This window comes from Pelobates fuscus, chromosome 13, assembly GCF_036172605.1.
Source record: "Pelobates fuscus isolate aPelFus1 chromosome 13, aPelFus1.pri, whole genome shotgun sequence".
NCBI classification, from domain to species: domain Eukaryota; kingdom Metazoa; phylum Chordata; class Amphibia; order Anura; family Pelobatidae; genus Pelobates; species Pelobates fuscus.
In genome coordinates, this window is record NC_086329.1 from 14,094,869 (window position 1) to 14,116,488 (window position 21,620).

Consider the following 21,620-nt stretch of genomic DNA (forward strand, 5'->3'; position numbering starts at 1 on the left):
CGATATTTTCAGAGCGTTGCCACGGCAACGCTCTGAAAATATCGGAGATCGCGAGAGGGCTGCCCTGCATGCAGCATGGAGGCGCATTGCTCCGTATCCAAAACGGAACGGAGCACTTCAGAGCCTCTCTCCGGCTAATCTGTTGTGCTTGAGCCGGCAGGGGAGATATTTTGATCTTCCCTGCCGGCCTCGATCCATGCGCGGCGCACGGGGATTAGGGTGTGCCCAGGCACACCCGGCACACCCCGTGCGCACGCCTATGTCCTCACCAGACTAGACCGGCACTTCCCAAATTTTTGGCGGCGATTAGAAAGGCTGATGAAGTGTCCTGACCCTCCACCGGCGACTACTCACCACACACCGCGAGACCCCCTCCCAAACCGGCAACTCTACCAGCGGGTAAAATCCCAACATGGCGGCGGGTCAAGTACCGCTACGCACCCAAACACAAAGCGGCACAGCGGAAGCCACACAGGGGACAACAAGTGAGGTCATACCCGCAGCTGGAGATGGGGAAAGGAACCCCGAACGCGACCAAAAAATCTACCTACCTGAGGAAAGACCCACGCCCATTACAGATACCAGAAAACCGGGTAACAGCGATACTACACTCCAGTGAGGCCATGGACAAGCGGGACGCCGGGCACAAACCACACCTCGCATTGCCACAACGATCCACCCAAGTGCCCACGAGAGATCCTAGGGACGAAAGGGTCTTACCAAGCCGAGGTATTGGCTGACAGTGCCACATACCCTCGAGCAAGGACTTATGGCCATAATCCAGCCTACTGGTACCAAGCTGTTTAAAAGATGTCAGAGTTATTGTTTTGATTTGTTTTTCTTATTTATGTCTTGTTAATTATTAGCTATCTGCCTTTACTTAAATGTACCTAAATTTAATTTAACCACCGGCAACGCATCCTAGTCTGGCGACGATAGACCAGCATGTTAATTAATGGTGACTCCCATTAGCACCATACTGACTCCAATGCCCAGTATCATACCAGCCACAAGAGCATACTGCTGTTATCCTACCACTGGGCTTGGCAACTCAGAACTGCTAGAACAGATCACCCGCACGCCCTCCACTAGATAAAACCGATTTAATCAGATACTAGCATTGCATGTTAGGCCCTATTTGCATTAGCGTTATCAGTCTAGCCAGTCTGCTCATATGCCCCACCACGTCTTACTGTTAGCAGCGAGAGGGGGCATGTCAGTTTTTGAAAGTACTTAATCATTTATTGGGTTTATCATTTTTATTTTACTTAATATTACCCTGCAGTGCATATTAGCGCGTTAATCGAAGCATAACATACCCTCATGCATTCTGTACTTCCCGCTGCATTTACCCAGCTAGTTAATTTATCTTTTGGAAACTCTAGACAGCGGGATGTACACTTCTCTTCCTTGATTATTGTTTTAGCTAAGCTTGAAACAAATGTAAAGAAATGTCTGTTTTTTCTCTTACAAAACTAAAATTGTGCCGTATACTCATATGCCACGTTATGTTTTAACTGTTCGTTACATTACTGCTTGTGACCGCTGTTGTGGCTGAACAAGCTTGTTGTTATACCATGCACGACAAAAATAAAGAATTTAAAAAAAAAAACAAAAAAAAACACAACATTGTCACTTTTTAAATTGTATTTATTTTTACTGTTTTCATGAAGAAAAGAACCTCATACAGCTATTTTTGGCAGTTAAACAAAAATCGACTACAAAGAAATCAAGTCATAAGACAAAGCAGAAAATATGTCTTATGTAGGAGCCCATATTTGGCAAATGTGGTAGAACGTGGAGCTTACACTGGTCCCATATAGCCATTTCCTATCAGCTGTCACTCATAATGGCTGAAGAGAACAGGCACCTTCTTACATGATACAAAATATACACTTGGGTATCTAATTGGACATGCACAAAATGTTCCATCTTGGATTCTGTGGTCTCACAGGCTCTTCCATGAATTTCTGTAGTTGTGTGTGTGTGTGTGTGTGTGTGTGTGTGTCTGTCTCAATACAATGGTGACATGACTCTTGGAGACTACTTCTGTCTGAAACAACAGTCAGCCAGAGAATGAAGGTGTAAAGAAGGAAGAGGTTCATGTGAATATGGCTCCAAATTGTAAATGAACATGCATGCGTTTGTTTTTTTTTTATATTTATTTATATATTTATCTTACCAGTTTTACTGTGGTAATATTGCTTTAAATTCTAGTGCACTAAAATACATAAAGACTGTTTCCTTATATCATAATATTCAGAATATTTTTTATTTTTTTTTAAAAAGCACCGTACTCTTTATTTTAAATTCATAGTACAATGATTATTTTAATAACAGTGAGCCTGTTATTAAATTATTGAATTAGGTGAAACTGTTTGAAGATATATAAAGCTAAATATTGCTAACATTTAAGACTTGACTGGTCCCAAGCATATATTTAATTAAAGGACCACTATAGTGCCAGAAAAACAAACTTGTTTTCCTGGCACTATAGTGCCCTGAGGGTGCCCCCACCCTCAGGGTCCCACTCCCGTGGCACTGAAGGGGTTAATCCCTTGCCTTTTCTCCAGCGCCGGGCTCCCTCGGCGCTGGAATTCTCCTCCCTCTTCTGACATCCCTGGCTGAATGTGCATGCACAGCAAGAGCCGCGCGCGCATTCAGCCAGTCCATAGGAAAGCATTCTCAATGCTTTCCTATGGACGCTGGCATCTTCTCACTGTGAAAATCACAGTGAGAAGCACGGAAGCGCCTCTAGCGGCTGTCAATGAGACAGCCACTAGAGGCTGGATTAACCCTGCAATGTAAACAGCAGAAAGGGTTAATCCTAGGTGGACCTGGCACCCAGACCACTTCATTAAGCGGAAGTGGTCTGGGTGCCTATAGTGGTCCTTTAATGGCTAGAATATCTTGTAACAGTTATAACAGTTCTTTTGGTGAATGCACCAAATTAAATTACTGTTCAAACATCAGGAGTTGTGGTTTTGATTCGTGGTAAAGTCAGTTTGGTATTGGTGTTGATAAAATGAGCACGAATAAAAGGGGTGTTAAAGAGGAAATGTCACTTCTCTGGAACATGTACTATTGAATTAAACATTGGCAACATACCATAAATTGTGCAGAACTTTTTTTTTCTTTTTTTTAAAGAGATGTTCTATTTTCTTTTAAATGCCTGTTACACATTTAGCAAATGCATCATAACCCAGTTCAGGCAAGGCAAATTCAGGGCATACAATGCAAATGAAGAGGAGAAATTGACACGTTGTTCTTCTCTGTTTGCTTTAGCTGACTGCCAGGTGCAAAGGACAGAGTTCATTATACTGATTGACAGGGAGCTAGGATGGAGGCGCTCAGTAGCTGAAGATGCGTTGTTTTCTGCATTTAATTTTCATTTATTTTTTTACATCTTGCATTTGTTAAATAAGTAAACAATTACGTAAGTAAAATCTTGGTGAGTAACAGTTCTCTTTTTTTAATATATAAAATAAAAAAATAAAAATAAAATGAGGGGATAAACCAAGTGTCATAAACTTGGATTATTTTGATCTCTAGCAATGTATCTGAATGGTCACCCCATATACACAATGCCTAGGTGCTGCAGGATACATTGTGACCATAATGGCTTATTTCGGCTAACCTTTTGAAGGAAGAATGTTTTATTTAGACTGGCATATACTTCCAGGTATAATGAAAGGTTGAATCGAGGATCCAGCTTTGATGTCAAAATGAATTAGTTTGATGAAAGAATCTTGCATACCTTTGGGTCCTAACTCTGCAGAAACAAAATGTTTAACTAAAAAGAGAGCCGTTTGATTTGTCAGGTGCTTGTATTGAAGCCTTCAGCTAATCCTAGTTTCTGTATTGTTTTTGCTGTTGACGTGTGGAATAATCTGGCCTGAGCAAGTATCATCCGCGTTGACCTGCTGAGATGGGGGCCTCTAAAGATTTGAGTATCTCACAGAATAGAGCAGTGATGCATTATCAAGGTTTGTTATTGTAGGAACCACTGATGTCTATCCTGTGTGTAGGTTAATCGTTACTGATAGGTTTTTGTTTTTTATTGTCACTCCAGTGGTTTCATCTGTAAGTTATCATTTCTTTATGATAACCTTTTCTTAATTTTATACCATTGTTTATCACATTGAGAGCACTATTCATTCCTTTTTATTTTATTTTTTCTTTTGGAAGCATTGACGAACCAGACTGCACAGATGGACACACTTTTCCTGCATATCCCATACGTGGGGATTATACCGCTGTATGCCATCTATACTAGAGCTGATCATAGCTCTTTTAATTGTGAGTGTATTACCACCTTTTTAAATATATCACCTTTTGGATTTTACTTTTTACACTATTGGTTGCCCTCGTATCTCCTTCTTGTCTCCATATATATATACGAACACTCTGACATATCTCCTCCTGAAGAAGAGTCCACCCAAGGACCTTTGACCTTCTTTTGCTGCTCCAGTGACCTTTTGGGGGGGACTTATACTCAGTAATATAGGCGCAGCCCTATCCCTTTCTTGTACTGTTTCTTTCTGATTTGTTGAAGGGTATAGAGGGATCCCCTTCGCTAGGGTTGCTTCCTGTCCATATATAGTTTGTAGATTAGCTCTGACCTTCTGTTGTTTTGTGTATATTTATCCTTTCTTGATGTATTTTAGGGGACTGTAGTGATCCCAATTAAAATGTCTAAATGTCCAACAGGCAAAGTTACAGAAAATCTACTCTGCTTATGTTTAATCTAAACTGCAAATATGAGCTAGGTGTCTGATATAGAATGTTCCACAAATGGGTCGATGGAAAAAAAAATGGGAAAATGTACTAAACAATCTATACATCATATGATGTGTAGTAATGGTAGAAAAGACCGTAAAATGTTTTCTTCATCTATATGCTTCCAGAAAAAAGTTTGTAGAACTTTCTTAAACTGGAGACTATAGTGAAGTGCTTGACTAAAAACTGGTTAGGATACAATAGGCAGCATGAAAAAAAACAGCTGGGTGTCCCTCCTCCCCAGCCAACACAAGAAGCACAATAAGTAAAAACAATGAGAAGCTGCGCCAATTTGATGTCTACAATTTGCTTGCAATATGCAACACACTCCATATCCATGAAAAATTCCACTAATATAGTATGATTTAGATCATATAAATATTGTTAAAATATGATGCATATACTCACATTTATAGGAGCTTACTCCAAGCTGTCTGTAATCGGTTTAAGTGGTGCAATCCCTGCCTGATATATAGATATGGTCAATCTTCTTGGAGATGATGCTTAATAGGGTATATGGAATAGGAACAGAGGAATAATGCTACTGTGAAGTATATCTATTCAACCCAATGGCACTTCTATTTATATGAAAATACACTCACATATTATTGAGCTTATTCTAGTTCAGGAAGAACATCATAGAGTGGTGCATGGATATTGATGTTACAAGTGCGCTCAAATATGGATATGAAAAACAAAATGTATAGTGTACACTGAGTATTATATAATAAATACTGAAGCGTCCTACTTACACATTACAGAGCAGTAGAATTGCTCAATTACTGCAGAATAGATAGTTTCATCCCCACCAAGAAATACAGATGACAAACAGCAGCAAAGAAGATGACCCAGGAAAAATGTTGACATTTATGAAAACAAATAACGAATGACGCATTTCACCATCAAAAAGGATCTTTTTTTTTTCAAAGTCTAGATCATGTCCTGACGTCATATATATATATATATATATATATTTTTTATATCCATTATTAATGATGACCACAAAGGTCATTGGCAGAATGAAGAGGTCGAGATGGGTTATATTTGCTCATCAGTGAGAATATGTAAGTTGAGGGCACAGGTATCACGGAGTTCCATTTTGAATTAAATCCTAAACTTTATAGACCGTATTATAAGGATTAATAAAGAGGGAGGTGTAAAACTGAAGCCGTAATTAAGACAGAAGATAATGAATATGAACAAATGTTTTTTTTTTTTCTGTATGAGGCAAATAATGTGAGCTATATATTAATAGCAACCTTAAAAAGTTAAGAAACCATATTAATATTTGTATTATTTAGATGGAAAAAATGTGAGCGAGATATCATGAAATAAAGGACACTTGGAAACAAGACACATTATACTTTGTTAACCCCTTAAGGACCAAACTTCTGGAATAAAAGGGAATCATGACATGTCACACATGTCATGTGTCCTTAAGGGGTTAAAAGGTAAAGATGATCGCTCTGTAGCTAACTGAATTATTACAGGAATATAAAAAGTGGAGCATGTTCTGCAACAGGCAACATTCTTCTTGAGGTCCTAACTGTCTCCTATATCTCAAAGGTATACGTTTACTTTGTATGTAAATGTTCTGCTTAACAACAGAGGAAAATTAAATTTGCAACCCTTACTATATTATTTGCAATAACAAATGGTGGGGAGATGTCCTTTTACGTATGAGTTTTCATATGATACAAAAATATACTCTCAATAACATAATAATATAACAAAAAGCATTGGGGTGTTTTTTTTTGTTTTTTTTTTTATATAAAGAATCTCCATATACAGCTGCTGCCCACTCACACATTTTGCAGTTTATAAGGTGTGAATGCGGCAGTATGCTGCCCTGAATGAGTTGGAGAGAGACAGCCCTAGGTGTTTGGGGAAAACACTGGTAATAATGCCTTTTTGTTTTGCTTTGATGTCTAACAGCCAAATCGTGTCCGGCCCTGAACATGATGTAAATACACATTGCAGATCACCCATCCCATCTGCACAGCCTCACTGGCTCGTGTCAAAACCCATTACTGATGATCCTAGCTTAAAACAAAAGCATTTTCTTCTGATATTTTTTTTTAACATGAAAGAGACTGTAAAAATAAATATATTTTCTATGTAAAGTGCTTGTTTTACAAGGACTTTGATATTGTTTTTATATATGAATAGCATTAGAGGTCTATTTTTTATTAGCCCTAATATTGTTAATATGCCCCCATCCTATGTCCATGGGTAGGAGTGGGGCGGGGGAGGGAGGAGGGAGGAAAGCAACAGTGTCAGGTCCCCCATGTTATTTTACTGGACCCTATCCAATTTCAGCATGCCCTTTATTCCAATACCTCACCTTACTGCACATCTATCTTAAATACCCCATTGCTGGGCATTTGTCTTGGGATGAATTGAAACAATTTGGATTCAATTAATTATGTCCAAAAATAAATACCAGTCAATAAATTAACGAATGATTGAAACGAACATTAAATGTGCCATTTGGTCTTTCGTTGACCAGCTGCTGCCTTTCTGGGTGCTCATATAAATATATATTTTACTTATTTATTTCCATTTCCCATTTAATATACATGTATTTCATCATTTCATAACCTTCCAACTTGAATATTTCAATTCAAGGTATTTCTTTTTTTTTTTGACTGCCACTTTTTTGGATTCATTCGTTTAATGGGTTTGCTGAAATTCATTAAATTACCAAGAATGTTTAGATTTTCGTATCGAACCGAAACAATATTAAAACTATTTTGGCTATAATTGAAAATTATAGACTGAAAGAAACGTTCTTTACATGCACATCGCTAAGAGTTAGGCCGAATTCAAATATGCAAGCGTATATGATCAGAAGCATTGAAATGCAAATATGGGGTAGAGGAGCTGGGTTAAAATACGGCTTTGTTTTTGGAATGGACTCACAATTGTATGTTTTGAGTGACATTGAGAAGACATGAGTGAGAGACAGACTGATGAGAGTTAAGGATGAAAACCAGGCTTGGGGAAGAAATCATAGACATCCACAGGGATGGGATCATTCAGAACAGGATTCCATATTGGATCTAAGCTCCAATGAGCGCAAGATATGATGGTATTGACTAGTCAGCAATACAAAAATCATGTACTGCGGAGTGAGGTCAAACGGAAGAACTTCATATTCGTTCTGACAGTGGCCAGTATATTCTGTAACATGGCAATCCACGTAAACTGGCCAATCTTCTAAATTCTGCCTAGCTGCTTAGAATTCCATCGACATGGCTACATTTCCATAATATTATAGACCATAGAAAATACAATAACAGCGTAACTCGTAAAACAAAATTAGAATGACATTCGGGGAGTCCATGCGGAAAGAATCATCGAATAAACTTTCTTTCATTAACACTGAAAACGAATATAACATATAATAGAATACCGTATTATATTCTTTTTTCTTTTTTTTTGTGCTACAGGAAATCAGAATGGTATAATGATGCATTGTCTATAGTGATGGAATGCTATATCGGTAATAAGTTAATTAGCTTCTCTAATTTCGTTTGGGGTAATTCATTTTTGGTGGGAAAACAAATTGTAATTATTATTTAGGCGCAGCAATTTAGTGGAAGATAATCAGACAGTGCACTTGTTTCCCAAGAGCGGTGTGATGGGGGATTGGCGAGCACAGACGCAGATTAATCACGTCTTTAATATCATTTTGTACCAGAACAATATTAGCCTATTTAGAGGTTATTTACATTAATCAGTAGGTTAATAAATGTGTTTTTCACCGAAGGTGGTAATTGCATCATCTTGGAGGCAACAATCATTTTATAGTTCAGACCTGGAGCGGCACACTTTTTTTTTATTTTTAATTATTTTTAGCTCAGTGTGTGTCGGTTTTAATGCTGACCATCAAGAATATAATAAATCTTGTTTTATGTACCAAGTAATAAACATTGTTTTAAGTGAAATGGTCTCACAACTCAATTATAATTGAAGTATAATTTTTTTACTTTTGTGCTTTTATATTCTTGTGTTATTTAATATTAATTGGAAAATAAGCTAATTAAAAATAAGATTTTAAAAAATAAATAAATTATTAGGCAGAGGTTTCTTTTAAACTGGTATTGGAAGCCGAGGTTTGTAAACTATATACCAGTTAATTGGTTATTATTCTATCTAGTAGGTCAAATGTTCTATCTATTTAAAAGGTGTGATTCCACAAGGCCTGATCTTAAAAAAAAAAAAAAAAAAAAATTCTAATCTCTAGTTTCTCACTATTAAATGTGTTCAAAAGTTAACAATTGCACAATCTCCCTATGGGACCACAATCTCCATCATTTAAGTAAATTGCCTTCAATCACCACAGACATTTCATGCATGTTTATTTACTTGCCTGCCTCAAACTCCTCCTATACTTTTGCAACTATTAGTATTGCATGCCTTGTTAATTTCTGAATAGTTTGTAACTAATACCATCATAATATGTATGCATATACATTATTAAAGGACACTGTAGGCACTAATACAAATGAAGTTGTCATAGTGCCTACAGTTCTGTCCCCCTCGCCTACCTTCCAAAACCCTCCAGTTGATTAATTAGAGGGCTTAGAAGCATGGCCTCAAGCCCTCTGGGTATGAGAGTCAAGAATCTTACAACCCGGTTCTCATACCATAACGTCACACGTGTATGCGCAGTGCTGCCACAGTCTGCCACAGAGAATGATTGTATTAAATGATTCTCTATGGCAGAATCTTTGGTGCATCTATGACAAGCGTTAGAGTGACCCGTTATAAAGGAATACTATTGAGAAATGGTCCCAAAAAAGAAGTCAGGGTACCTAATCTCAATAGAGATATACCCATAAGTAAAGAGGTAGTGGGGACATAAAGCCTGGGTAAATAGGTTACAGGTCCTCAGCATAAGAATTGGGGATCAGTCAGGAACCTTGACAAAGGTGCAGTGTAGCGCCGAAACGTGCGTCGAGAACGACGACATACTAGGCCATGGATTTTATTGGGGCTTACTTTGTAGCCAGTGCAGTCTCCCAGTATCTGTGGGGGCAGGGTGTAGGAAGGTGACAGTGTGGGGCAGGGTGTGGGGATGATAGTGTGGATGGCAGACTAACATACAACATGCCCTCACTGATACACACTCACTGACAGTCATTGTCTCACACACTGATTAACTAACAGACACACACTGACACAAACACACTCTCAGAGACACATGAACTCGCTGATATACACACACTCACTAACAGACACACACCTACTGGCAGATACACACTGACAGTCACACACACATTTAATGACAAAAACACAGACATCACTGACAGACACAGATACACTCACTGACACACACACATTCACTAACAGGCACACAAACACTCAGTGACAAACACAGACTCTCACTGATGTGACAGACACTCGCAGACAGACAAATACAAATGCAATGACAGACACACACATTCACTAACAGACATATATATATATATATATATATATATATACACACACACACACACTCTCTCACACATTCACTGGCAGACACACTCACAAATTACTAACATTATTATTTTAATAATGTTATACTGTGTTTTTGGCGCCAATTGAAAGTTGTTTTATACCTATATAAACCCTCTCTAGCCAGGTGTATGTTTTTACTCAATTTGAAAAAGTCCTACTGGTGAAAATGCGTTAATGGATGTTGTTACTTTGTATTTTAACTATTAAAGGATTTTGGTGACTACACTTGTGTGCTGTGCCAATTGCCTTTTTTATTTAGTTTTAATAAAGTTTTCATACTTCCTGGCATCTTTTATCTCTACTCCAAAGCAATCCTGGGTGGGGATCAAACCACCAACACTGTCATCATAGAGCAGTTAGTCTGCTCTATATATTTGTGAGCACGTTTTAACTATTTTTATCATATACATCACTTGTTTTATTGAGAGCACTATCTGTCACCTTATCTATTTCTCCCTGGGTTCCTGTCATCGTGAACCAAACAGGACTATTCCAATATATTCTATAAATGGGGATTATACCACCGCACACTATACACGCTAGAGCTGGCTAAGGCTCTATAAAACGTGAGTGTCACTTTTTTAAATTACATAACTATATTTGACGTATTACACTATTTCTGCTTTTGTCTTTCTAGATACATCAACAGGAAAATTAAGACATCTGCCCTACCCTCAGAAAAGTCCTTGCTGTACTAAAGACTAAAACATCTACTAAGAAGAGACTATTATTTGTGAGGACTATCACATTGATTGATTTATTTCTTGTTTGTTCCAATCTATTTATTTTTTATATTGTCTATTGGCGCAGCCCTTTTTTTTCTTTGTATATATACATATTTACATAGTTACATAATTACATAGTTACAAGCTGAAAGGTTATGTGTCCGATCATTGAAGGCAAACTGACCAAATATACTGATACCAATTTCTTAAACCGAAAACCAGAAGGATCCGAATTTAAGAACAGAAATCCGATTAGTGTGTTTGTTTTGAGTCTGGTAACATTTAATTTTACACAAATGCTTTAAATGAACAGTGCACGTTGAATAATTTATATTTGCCCTCTTTTAAACCTCTGCAATATCACTGAGGATAATTCATTGATGCCAAAATCTCTGGAACGCTGTAGCAACATTAACGTCACTCTTTCCTTTGTGGAACATTTCTTTGGTTACCTATTGAGGCATCTGATTTCTCTCGACTGAGCGAATTCATTTCATTTCCTTTGTACCTAATTGGGCATTATTAATGAAAGATAAACAGGAGTTTTACTAGTACTGTTCATTGCCATCATCCTATAATAACAATCCGTATTAATGGACAGTGTTAAAGGGGCACTGTAGGTACTGCAAACATTTCATCTCAATGAATTGGTTATATTGCTTGGTGTCCCTTGGCACTGTACCTCCAATAAGTGTTAAACCATGTAGCCTCAATGGAAGGATGGTGCCGGGCGACTTCAGACACTATAAACACTTTAACGAAAAGAAGCAGTTACAATTCCAACAGTGTCCCTTTTAACTATACATCTTCTGAAATAACAGGCAGATTATTTAAACACAGATATATGGGGATTAAGCTTGTGCCCCAGTAAACATGTGCAATATGCTGTTTTACTATTTTTTTTTACTACCTAATATAGTCTAAAGTCATCACTGGTAGGCTATGAGTCTGAACAGACAATGTGTCAGGTTGACGCACTCAACCTTAAAGGAGCACTCCAAACACATAGCGCACATTAGCTTGCTGAGCTGCTTTGTGTATTGAGAGTGTGTCCTTCAGATTTTTAATAGAAATTGGCATTTTTATAAATGAACCTTGTAACACCTCGTAGCTGTCAATCAGACAACCGGTCCTGTGACTTCCTGAGAGTTTAGTTCTGTGGAGCTGAACTCAAGAGGCAGCAATTGCCAAGAGTACCTGCCTTACACAGACTTCTCATTGAATTGCAATACAGGTCATAGGGAAGTCTGTGATTGGGCAGTAACAGAAAGTCTGTGCCGGGAAAGAAGGTGAGGGCTCGCAGTAGCTGCAGAAACTGGGTCTGCAGCTATTACAAGCCAAGAGTTCATATATCTCCAATAAAACACACAAAACAAACAGGCATGTTTTATTTAGGAGGATATATACTAAATTGTATTGTGCTTTTTTTTTTTTTTTTTAATGCATACTTTGGCTTCTAATCCTCAGCCCTTTTTTTTTAGCAAGCTTTGCATGGTCCCAGTGCTCCTTGGGCACTTTCCTCGTATCTCCAAAAGCGGGACACCGGGGAACCAAGTTGGGATGGTGGGACATTGCCGCTAAAAACAGCAGGGAAGCCTTGAGTTCTGTTTTTCTTGCATATTAAAATAATTTATATAATATATATTTAGATTCAGTACTCCAGTATATCTCAGATTATTGTAACTTTTTTTGCATGAGTTAGCACCAATAAACATAATTTTCTTAATTACAAATGCTCACCTCCTGGGAGAAAATGATATAGTTGTGATATTGCCAACAATATTATCACCGCATAGCTATTTATAATATACTGAAACAGTTATTTACTAGCATAATCAATGTTTTTAACTATATGTAGAATTTTAGTGATAACATATTTCTTATTGTTATGGGAAAATGCAAATATTACAAGTTTTAGAATGACATGTTGTATTTCTTAAACTGTGTATTATTATTATTATTATAATATTATTTATAGAGCGCCGTCAAATTCCGCAGTGCTTTACAATGGGTGGACGAACAGACATGTAGTTGTAACCAGACAAGTTGGACACACAGGAACAGAGGGGTTGAGGGCCCTGCTCAATGAGCTTACATGCTAGAGGGAGTGGGGTAAAATGACACAAAAAGGTAACGATATTATTAGACTAGTGACGGTTGCAGAAGAGGAATCAGTTGGGAACTATTAACAGTTTAATTGATACGCTTTTATGAAGAAGTGGGTTTTTAATGATTTTTTGAAGGAGTGGAGACTGGGTGAGCATCTAACGGAGGAGGGAAGCGAGTTCCACAGGAACGGTGCAGCCCTCGAGAAGTCTTGAAGGCGAGCATCAGAGGTGGGAGTACGGACAGAAGATAGACGTAAGTCTTCAGCAGATCGTAAGGGCCTAGCCGGGACATACTTGTGTATAAGGGAGGATAGATAGGTGGGAGCAGCATTATGCAGACATTTGAAAGCAAGAACCAGAATTTAAATTGAGCTCTATATTTTATAGGAAGCCAATGTAGGGACTGACAGAAGGGTGAGGCATGGGAGGTGCGGGCGGACAGGAAGATGAGCCTCGCCGCCGCATTCATTATGGACTGTAACGGCGCAAGTGTACTTTGTCTTTCAGAGATATTGCAAACTAACAAGGTGTTAGAAATGGAACATATTGTTTTTCACAACTGTTTCTTTAAGCAATAACCTCTTACCTACCTACAGTGCATAATATGATTGCGCCATTTTGTCCCAGACAAATTACAATAGCAATAATGCATAAACAAGCTTCAAAGCTATGCTACGACTCTTTCAGTACGTAATATACTGTGGTAACCTTAGTAGATAAGGATGTCCAGACTTTAAGATGCCATCTTGAACTAAGTCAGGAAATTTTCCATGACGTATGCACCCTTTAGTTATGGCCTTGTATGTTTGCCAAATTAAGGGAGGTCCTAAAATGAATAAAGTAAAAGAACTACGGTAACCCTAAAATGATGACACCTAAGGTATACATAGGTGTATTTTTAAATGTTAAGAAACAGAGGAGAGACTTGGAGACAGACGCTGCTCCATCTTAAAATGACAGAGAGGCTGACATGATGACATGTTCAGGAGGGTATGTTAACCTATTAATGATATTTGCAAGCATTTAGTTTAATCTTATAAACTCTGCTATAATGGATTTTATATGTCTATATTTATATTTTTATATGATAAATATCTAAAAGACAAAACTTTATTGCTTCCAATACAATCCTTATTTTATATAGTATTCTCGATTATTTATATATGTTAAATGGAGGATCTCTTACACTATATAAAATTATGGCTAAGATATCTGTATGGTTAGCCCTGCTAAGTTCTATTCTTTAAGACGTTATAGTGGTAAATAAGGGAACCAGCTGCGGTTACATTATGCCAGTGCTGTACAATGACAAGTAAATATTTTAAGGCCATTTTAGTGCAGGTCATATACTAAGTCATCATGTTAAATTGATTTGTAGCTATAATTCATTCTTTTTTTTTTCCTTTCTTTCAATGTTTCCCAGGTCATAATGCTGTCAATCACTATACATTTTGATCGAAACGCATGCATTTTAGCCCCCCCCAAAAAATTCACATTTTTTTCCATCCCTTAAAATACATGTATTCTACAGTAACAAAAATTGAATTGGTTTTTGGTTAAAAAAAAAAATATATATATATTTTCTCATGCACCCGGGTCTATTACACGGACCGGTTAAATTGTTTATAACATATACACATATTTTATTCATTTCTTTAAAAGGATTTCAAACATTTTTCGTTGTCTGTTAGCTCACGCAGACTGTGCTGTGTTCTCCTGCGTTCTGAATTCATTTAAAATGTAATGAAATGGCCTTCAGAGAAATATTGATTGTTTTTGCCTTACTGAGATGGTGTATTTCATGTTGATCATACAAAGCTTCAGATAAGGCCATTGTAATTCTCCGTGATTAATATAGTTGTTTTTCTTGAGGAACAGGAGAAAATTGTGTACACTAAATACATTAGTGCAATATAATCTTTTTATACGTCGTCATTATACATTGATATTATTAAATATTCATGCACACGGAATTCACATTTCGGAAGCGTTCAGCCATGTGGCATTGTTTAACGTGTACAGCTGCTGTAGGATGACAGTTTCTTATTGAAAATATAAAGAAAAGCCATGATTATTGTTAATGAAAATAATGATGGCTCTAAGCAGACCAGGAGAAACCAGGAAAAGGAAAATTGCAGATTTTTTTTTAAATTACTTACAAGATTATCTTCTGATCAAGGTTATAAAATTAAACGCTTTATAACGTATGTACAATTCTAGCAAATAATTGTTTTATCCATGTCCTCACAGATTTAACACCTGGAGAATGAAGACCATAGATTCTTCAGATTGACCCAATATGTAGGAAGTGAAGAAACATTCAATGACGTGGGGTACTACTGTTCTTTAGATTCAGTAGGCTTAATCGGAAAAAAAAAATCTCTAGCGATATTGGAAAGGATCATCGAAACATAAGTGTAAACCGTAACAAGGCCACAGTTGAGAAACCAGAATTAATTTAATGTCCGTAACACTAGCCATTATTCTAAAAGCTGGAGTGAGGTGGTCATATGAAGGAAAGTCAAATTCCAAAATATGAACACTGTAATAAAATGTGCTATAAACATCTCTAAACTATACCTGCTCATTCTGCTGTGGGGTTGGTCATTACAGTCTCGGTGGGATATTATGCTAAAGGATAACTAGGAAAAAGTCGGTTCTACTATTTATTTAGTCTATTAAACACTATTTCTGTCACCCCAGTAATTTGATGGCGATAGTCTTGAGAACATATGCGTTTGAGTGAATATGATTTCAATCTCAATTTAAATTCTAGGATTGACAAATGTTCACCTTCCTTAGGATAAAAGGATAATTTGGGGCAAAACCGGAACATGCATTTCTAGGTATTGATACTGCCATAAACACCAAAATATATACAAAATGCAGACTAAGGAACAGTGCACACATACAGAAAAGAAAAATAAATTATACATGTGACCTATCTTCGCAAACAAATATGGGGATCAGTTCCACCATATAGCCATATCTTGTTAACCTACCACTGTATCACAGTACCCTGATATTGGTGGGTTCTACACTAAATTTAACACGAGAGATTAACATGCTAACTACAATAGTTACTGCTTACGCTGCTTCCAGATACTCTCCTCCATTAATGCTTTCAATTTCTGCAAGAACGCACCTCCCATAACGTCAAATGTTCTAATCTATTGCAATTCACAGAGCTGGTGGTCCATATTTACACCACATATTCTAGTACTCTTACTAGGACATCTTTATATTTGCTCGTTAAAACTTAGGGCTGGATTCTCTTAACAAATTTACGGTTTGCTCTGCTTAATGAATTGCAATTCCCCCACGTAAATCTATGAGAAAATTGCTATTTAGTAAACAAACATTTCATCATCTATATATATATCTATATATTCTAAATTCTAAATTTAAATGTGTTTCTAGTGATGATGCGCCATCACATTCTAAAGGCAGTCCTGGTATCTACAATGTTGCTTGAAAATAAGACTTGCCTATTATTTCCCCAGTTCTACGACTGGTGTAATAGTCCTTTTTTTCTTTGAATGGGCATTCCTGGACTCCTTTGCAAGGACTGTCACTTCCTTTTTGACCTTGTGATATAATCATGAATTGGCATCCCTTGTCCTCACACAAGACATGTTGTATAGGCAATCAATGCCGTGTCAGGCTTATGGTGCAAAGAAGACTGAATACAGAGAATCCCAAGCTTTTCGCATATTGCTATATGTGCTTCCTTTTAATCATCTTCAGTTTTGATGACTATTCCTAAAACGGCAGCACTCAATAATGGCACCTCGTTTTCTCATCTATTGGTAGTCCATAGTCATCTGACCATTGGGCGGTCAAACATGTCAAAATACTGTAGGTGATATTACTACTATTTCTTTTCTTGTCATTCAATAAGAAAAACACAATGAAAGCAACACGTGTTATTGAATAATATACGATAATACGAATTATTGAATTGTCCTATTTTAGATACATGCATTGTAAACCTGTAACCATTATATTAAAATTTAAAATACCATTAAAAACGTTATTTTAAATGTGAGCTTGCATAATCTCCAGAATTTGTACTTCTACAGAAAAAAATTGTTAATGGTGTAAATGTTTCTTTTTCCCTTCAAGTAATCTAGCATTATTGTAAGAAGCAGTAATTTCGATCAATTTACAAATCAAGGAGCAGAGTCTGATCCAGAGATAAGTTCTTAAGTAGAATATAAAGCCCTACAACAATGAATATTGTCTTTTCAGAAGTAAATGAAGTCCTAAACAGTTAGCTTTGATAAACCTTTATTGTTCATATAGATTGGGTACATTTACATTTTATTTATTTGTCTTGTTTATATTGTAGAGCGAGTACTGGAAGTCTTTATCGGTTTTCATTTAACAGTGGTAACCAAAGATAAATCAAATCTATGTGTCTTGAAGATTGAGAGAGATAGTTATGTATAAAAAGTGTCTGTTCTGAAAGTGGTTCAAAAGATAAATTGTGTGGATTCACTAATGGAATATTTTTGCCAGTTCTACTGGTTTCCACGGTGATTGTCCCACTTTTAGTACTTTAGATGCCTTTAATAGTCTAATATTGTTTATACTTTACCCCATTGGTGTTGTTTAGTTCAGAAAAAGGTCTGGACCACAAAGTCAAGTATCCACTTTTATGGTTGTAGAGAAGGACTGTGTTCACACTCCAATTTGATAATTTAATACAATATTGGTAAAACAAGAGTGAGATTAAAAAAAAAAATGTTGCTTTTCAATTAAAGGATCACTATAGTGTCAGGAAAACAAATCGGTTTTCCTGACACTATAGTACCCTGAGGGTGCCCCCACCCTCAGGGTCCCCCTCCCGTGGTACTGAAGGGGTTAAAACCCCTTCAGTGACTCACCTTATTGAATCGCCGGGCTCCCTTACCTCTCCTCCCCCGTCTGACGTCAGCTCCCCCGTCTGACGTCAGCGGAGCGGAATGCGAATTCAAAGTGTCCATAGGAAATAATTTCTCAATGCTTTCCTATGGACGCTCTGCGTGATGGAGGCATAATATGCCTCCAGCGTCGCAGATGCGCCTCTTGTGGCTGTCCGGAAGACGGCCACTAGAGGCTGGCTTAACCCCAAATGTAAACATAGCAGTTTCTCTGAAACTGCTATGTTTACAGCAGGCAAGGTTAACCCTAGAGGGACCTGGCACCCAGACCACTTCATTGAGCCGAAGTGGTCTGGGTGACTATAGTGTCCCTTTAACAATCCTATAGACACAATACAGGTTAAAGGAGTAGACATGTGCACCAGTGAAGTTTTTGTTTAGTTTGAATGAATTTGTACTAAATAAAAATGTAATTCGCCTATTCCAAATTTCGGCCGTGAACCATTGGTTTTTCGGACGAAATTCTGTAAAAAATAATTCCATTTCGCTCATTATGACGAAAATACCACTGCGCATGCGCATAAAAGCAAGGAGGGAGCCAGAAGTCACTATGACCCCCATATTACTAAAAGGGAGGCTAATTCCTCCCTCATGCCCCTACTTGCAGCATGCCGCGAGTAGGGGCATGTCGCCTAAACAGTCAATTAAAACTCCTATTGCTACCCAGTCGCTAGTGCAATAAGGGGGACTTGACACAGGTGGGGAACCCAAATAACTAAAATGGGGACATAGTGCCCCCCACACCTCCACCCATGACCCATGGGTGGGGGCTATTAATATAAACCTAGTATCCCCCCCAGGCCTCCACCCATGATCGTCGGTTGGGGACCTTAATTAAATAATGGGGGGGACCTAATGTCCCCCCCAGGTCCCCACCTATGACCGGCGGGTGGGGACCCTAACTAAATAAAGGGGGGGACCTAATGTCCCCACCCATGAGTGGTGGGTGGGGACCCTAAATGACAATAAGGGGGACCTATTGTCCCAGCTGGCCCTCACCCATAAGAGGCGGGTGGGGGCCCTAAATGACAATATGGGGGGGACCTATTGTCCCCCTGCCCCCCACCCATGAGCAGCGGGTGGGGGCCCTAAGTATCAATAGTCAGGTCCCCCTTTATTACACTAACAACTGGGCATAAACCAGTCACTAGCAGTTTCAAAAAAATAACAGTCAGTGGCTGCTCGCTGTTTAGGCGACATGCCACGAGTATGGGCTTGCGGGAGGATTTAACCTCCCTTTTATTAATATGGGGGTCATAGTGACCCCCCATAGGTTTTAATGCGGGGAAGGGGAAGGGAGGGTAGGAATGAAACCTATTTATTCGTAAACGAATACGAAAAGGCCTGAAATATCGGACGAAATCGTATTTGTCCAAAAACGAATGCACGTGTCTAGAAAGGAGTTAGTAGCGTTATGTGTTTGAATTTTGGAAAGCGAATGTACTGATGCCGATGAAACAGAAATGATATATACTCCCATTTGCAGATCTCTAATCATACATACCAAAGAGATAAGAATATTTGGCTAACATGTTTTGGGACATCTGAAAAATACATGTATATTTATTTATCATTTATTTATTTATAAAATATTTTACCAGGATGGATACATTGAGATTTCTCTCGTTTTCAAGTATGTCCTGTAACACAAAACATTGCAATGTTACAATAGGATACAAAAACAATATTAATACACAATATATACAGAATTTAACATAGAACAGGTAGGAAATATATAATCAAACCATGACATGTGCATTCTGTTTTGAGATATGTAGAGAGGGATCTTTAGGCTTGGGGAAGATTTGAAAGTGTGCGGGAGGCTGTTCCATACTTGTATCCAGGAAATGGGTGCCTCCATCGTCACTCCTTGTCAATCATCTTTTTAAATGTTGCAATTGTATGCCATTGAGCATAGTTGGAAAAGGAGATACTAAAAGAATGTTGCTATTTTTCTTCTAGTTTGCATGGTGTGCCCTGTTCGTGCCTGGACTGAACTAGGTTGTGATGTAACTTGCCAAATCTTTAATACACATTTTAAAAATAAAACGGGGAATCCCACGCTACAGGTGATTTTCAATGTTTTATTTGCATAGAAATGAGAGTACCACTTTAAAGATCCTTTTCTAAAATAGAATGTCCAACCCCATGCCCAAATGTGATGAGCAGGACTTTCAATGCTGGAATAAGGTCCTGAGGAATGCTAAAAACCCTTAGTGTTAAAATTGGTGATATATAAGTGGCTCAATGAAAGCAGGCACATATGCTACACTGTTGATCCATGGATCCGAATACATTTTGCACTTCAGAGCTGCTCTTAAGCTAAACAATATAAAATGATCATCTGAATAAATAGAGGAGAAAATAAAAAAAAAATGCCTACAGGCTTTACAAAAGAGTTAAGGGATAAAGCGTGTTGTGGACTTTTATTATAACCAGATGCATGGCTTCATCCCAACTCAGCCTCACGGAGAAACAGCACATCCGATTAACATATAATTAATCCTTTACAAAAAGAAAAAAAAAATAATAACTGTATTAACAATTAACGAAAGTTGCATTAGTTAAAAAAATGGTGTGCTTTGTATAATTTGACTTAATAAAAATACTAAGTGTACATAATAATATATTATTATTATTTTACCGTTTATATAGCGTCAGTAAATTCCGTAGCGCTGTACAATGGGACTATATATCATATAGTCTAAATACAACTTTACATAGGACACGAGGCCATGCGTTTAGACTGGAAGAAAGAAGATTTCGTCTAAGGCAAAGGAAAGGTTTTTTTAGTGTAAGAACAATCAGGATGTGGAATTCTCTGCCTGAAGAAGTGGTTTTATCAGAGTCAATACAGATGTTCAAACAGCTACTAGATGCATACTTGCAAAGACAGAATAGTCAAGGATATAATCTTTCAATGTAGGGTAATAACTGCTTGATCCAAGGATAAATCTGACTGCCATTCTGGGGTCAAGAAGGATTTTTTTGCCCTAGCTTGTTGCAAAATTGTGCTTCAAACTGTTTTGTTTTTTTTTGCCTTCTTTTGGATCAACAGCAAAAAACAAATGTGAGGAAGGCTGAACTTGATGGACGCAAGTCTCTTTTCAGCTATGTAACTATGTAACTATGTAACTTTGTAATCTGAAAAGAGCATGGTAAACATAATGCAAAATATGAATAAATTAAAGATATCAAACCAGCTCTATATTTAAAGTAGTTTTATCACCCCCGCCCCCACATCTAATATGAAATAATATTGACTCTGTTGGAATTTCTGTAAAATTACAAGCCTGTCAAAAGACATACTATTATAGCGCTAATGTTGAGCTGAAGAAGACTAGACATAAGAGTATGATGGTACCCACAAGGGACAAGTTCAGGTAAGTATAACTCACCTGCACTTGTGGCCCTTGGACACCCATCGGTGATGTCACCATTGGGGGTCTTTGCAAATTATTACAAAAAGCATCTTTGGTGAAATTAATGTGAATAAATACAATCACCTTAAAGTGTTAGTATGAAAAAAATGGTATACTATTACCTCAAGTAACATAAAATTCTAATAGAACATA